Source organism: Orussus abietinus, unplaced genomic scaffold (genome assembly GCF_000612105.2).
Source record: "Orussus abietinus isolate OABI.00-Male unplaced genomic scaffold, Oabi_2.0 scaffold695, whole genome shotgun sequence".
NCBI classification, from domain to species: domain Eukaryota; kingdom Metazoa; phylum Arthropoda; class Insecta; order Hymenoptera; family Orussidae; genus Orussus; species Orussus abietinus.
The window spans coordinates 1-4,198 of record NW_019394841.1 but is presented as its reverse complement, the minus strand read 5'-3'; the positions used below and the strand labels follow the sequence as shown (position 1 = coordinate 4,198).

General features: G+C 39.8%; 1 pseudogene; it reads right to left on the bottom strand.

The window, feature by feature from the left end:
• Positions 1–3,320: 3,320 nt before the first annotated feature.
• Positions 3,321–3,753, bottom strand: LOC111674120 (annotated as a pseudogene).
• Between the last annotated feature and the right edge of the window lie 445 nt (positions 3,754–4,198).

The window sequence follows — 4,198 nt, the reverse complement described above, 5'->3', positions numbered from 1 at the left end:
TGTTAGAAATATTCGGAACACGTAACATGTACTAAACAACCTTCGATAAAAACACACACGAACCCTGTGTCGCCTGGACTCGTAACCTGTTAAAAAGGGTAAATCAGGAGGGAATCCAAACATCCTGTTACGTCTACTGTTCGAACTCAACTGACTTTTTCATTCTTGAAACGCCCCCAGTGCCAAGGAACTAAACAGGGTTGCCAACCGGGCAATATAAAAGTATGGTACTATAGGATTTGATCTTACCAAAAATAACATATAGTACCAACACAAATTTTTTTGCTAAATGTCAGTACATTTGGTTTCGCGTATATTGCACATACATTTTCTGCTTCCTCAAACCGAAGACAAATATTAAAAACTATATCGAAACAAATAAAAAATTTGAAACCATATTTAAAAATTATATTATATTCGGCGAGCACCAAAATGACCATATGCCAAGAGTATACAACGGGTGCTCGCCAAATAAAATATTGTTTTCAAATTTAGATTCCAATTTATTAATTTGTTTCGATATAGTTTTTAATATTTGTCTTCGGTGTGAGGAAGTAGAAAATCTTGTACATGCCATATACATGCCACGTACATACAATATACGTGAAACCAAATGTACAGTGATATTTGGCAAAAAGATTTTAGCTGGGACATTAATGGAATGAATCTTCTATTATGTTTGGCAAAGATAGCTGATTTGAGTTTTTGATAGGAAGGGTGCAATTTGAGCTGTTCCTGATTATTTGCTTGATTTTTTTAGTTGGTCAAACGTTCATTTCTTTTACTATAGTAATGGAGAGAGTAGATTATTATTTCCCCCACTTCTGAAATTTTGGTCGTTCGTGTTATGTAGTCGGTAGCGTTTCGTTGAGGCAGAAACGCATAAGGCGCGTTTCGCTCATCATTCAACACTACGAGTTTTTTGATACTAAAATATATCGAAATTATTATCGGGATACAGAAAATGAGAGGTAAAGGATTCGGCGCGAAACTGGCGGATGCCATGCTTAATCAATTATTTTTCGAAAAGGATTCAATGTTTCACAAAAATGACAATTCCTATACCGCAAAATTGCGACATAATCGCGCAACTTGGACGTGACGCGGGCGGCCACGTGGCCACCGCGCAGCTTCTTCGCCTCCTATCGCGAGGAAGGCTTGCGACGCAACAACTTGAGCGATATCAGATTACTTAGATATCCTGCGACAAGACGCTGCAACACATCCTACACCCCTGCAATCACCGCCCTCGTCTAGACCATGGAACCCCCACGAATTGGAGCGCCGCCCCAAATTCGCCGATAATAACCAACAATCGTTCAGTCAGGCAGTCAGTCAGTTAGAAGAAAAGTCAGATTCACACCGAGTCTCACGGACCCATCATCGTCATCGACCACGAGCTTAGAGTCTTTGGTTCTCGGCTCTCAGTTTCTAGCGAGTCTAAGACCGAAACCATCGAACTCGGAGGATCACTTGCACCCCGAGCTACAATTGTGCTACTCGGTACTCCGGCGATCCAAAAGCATTAAGCCAGGAAGAGACAGCGGCACTACTACATCCGTTGGATGGGAGGCTTCGAGGAGACCTCCAACCCTAGGGTACGTCACGGGCGGAAGGTGATCATGCGCAGTCATCCGGTTGATCGATTTAAGGAGGACGTCACCGAATTTGGCTGCTGATTTAAGCCAGGTACAGGCCTTTTCGCAAGCTCGGGCCACTTTCATTTTCATCCTAATCCTATCCTTCATCGTAATTAAAAATACCCGAATGCCATGCCTAGCTCCGGATAACCGGATAGATTAAGTCTTTTTGTATCTCCAAAACATTTCAATATCATGCCTCGCGCTAGAATCACGCGAACCTCGCAAGTTCTGAATGCAAGAAGCGCCATGTTAGCGTATTAGGCGTCCAGTGACCTACTGCCACTGACCGCCTTATCGCGTCACCCGAAGCTCCGCAACGCGGAATGAAACCGAACCATAAAAATTAGACACGAGCACCCTCGCGGTCCCTAACGACTTGTAGAAATACCATCTGACAGAAGACAAATATATTCATCCTCGTCAATTTATTGATAACCTTCATTAATTGAGCCTTCCTTAGCTCCCCATTCCTATAAGTTCCACCAGAAGGTTTAGTCTAGCCGCTCGGGCCATCTCCTCATAATAATATATAATCGTTTCGTGGACGTACGAGGTAAGACCTCTTCAGGCAAAACCCGAATATTTCCGCCGGCCACGCATCCCCTCGGCTGCCACGTAACACTGCAGACGATTACTGGAGCGGCGGGCGTCGACGCGGCCCACAACCCTTTAGGGGTCGATGCTGTTGACGTCCTGGCGAAACGTCGCTTTAAGACGAGTTTCTAAGACTTCCCGATTATTCGGCGGAATATTCCACGAACATTCTGCGGAATATTTGAGATAATGTATGCAGCAATTATTTACCGAAAAAGGGATTAAAAAGGCGGAAGAAGCATCCCAACGCAACAACAATGCAACTCGGGAGCTTTAAAGAATAAAGGAACTAAATAAATAGGTCATAAAGTCTACATCTGAAAAGAATTGAACAAATTTATTAATTAATCGCAATAAAATAAATGATTGTTTCCCCGCGGGTCAGCGCCCGTCAGACCCGTACGACAATTGATAGGCGACATTAGTCTAATTGGCCCTTCAAAAGACTTGAGACGTGTGGCCCGAAATTCACATCATAAATTATATATTATATGCAGAGAAAAATGTCTAAAATATTGATGAAATATTCAATGACATTCCCTAGAACATTCATACAGTATTCCACCGATATTTACTTCATATCGGCATGTGACCATTTCGTTATGTATACGATATTTTACAGATATTACATGCCCATTAACGGATATTCTGCAAAAATTAAATATAGTTTTTTAATATTTTTTAAATATCCATACGATCTATAGGCAGTTGTCTTAAAGGAATGCATTTTTAATAAATCTATTTCCTACTAACAAATAATAAAGTACTTTCAAAATAAATGCAAAATTAATATATGTAATACTAATAAAAATTATATGTAAATCGTGCTAGTAATGTTATGGACATTTAAACATTGCCATTAAACCATTTACCCGAGTAGAAATAATAATAGGGCTCTGATCAGGATATGATGATGCCAAACTTAGGTGCTAATCGGGTCCCGATGCGGACACCCCATCGGGACCCAATGAATTCAGTCACGTAGTGTCCTCGTGAGAACCCTCATCAGGATATCATCCGGCTGCACTATTACTACCCTACTTATATGATCGGGATCTCATCAGGTAATTGTTGGGTATATTATTCATCTCAAATTTTCATAATTTTTATTTCATTTATTTTTCAAAAATATCCGAAGCGCTTTTACTACATCTTTAACGTACACCGTTTCAATTTTTAACGATGTTAGATTATTTGCACCGATTTCTGAATCTCTTGTTTTGGTGATGAAACATTATCTTTTGTAAGGTAACTAGAGATTACATCTGAAATATCCCGAAAATATTTAGGAAGGAATAATAAGGTAATAAGGAATAGAGAAACGAGGAACTAAGAAAATACCTTCGATACAACTATATGAAGTTATGTTTTTAAATATTTTTTGGCAGGAACCGCATTAATTGTAAATTTATGGGTAACATCTTGAGATAAAAGTTGTTTCTTTTTGCTGGACATTCAGATTCCGATTCCTCCAAAGTGTCCAATGGTTCTTCTGATAATAAATAAGCCATCTGAAAAATATTAAAAAAAAAAAAAAAAGAATAGTTTACCAGTAATTCAAGAATAGTAAACACAAATTTAAAGGATTAATAGGATGTCCAACGTGAAACATTCGAAGAAACGTGGACTATCCCAGGCACTACACGAAGTACAATATCCATATATTATATGTATAAATAAAGTGAATAGGTATAGCAGATGTATATGGTCTATTATCCACCTAATAAAAATGTCTTTTGTAAATATACGGATCCTTTTTATATACATGGTGGTACAATACATGTCATACGTATTGTAACGGGTCAAGCGGCTAACATGAGCCACTGTACACTGGACTCCATCGATGGCTTGCACCTGGTCCGCACTGCCCTCTCCGGCCGCGCAGCGTACTAGCGGCGGGAGCAGCGCGGAATTCGAATCGCTCGAGGGGCAGAAAGGATTTCCTAAAGAAAATAAATATT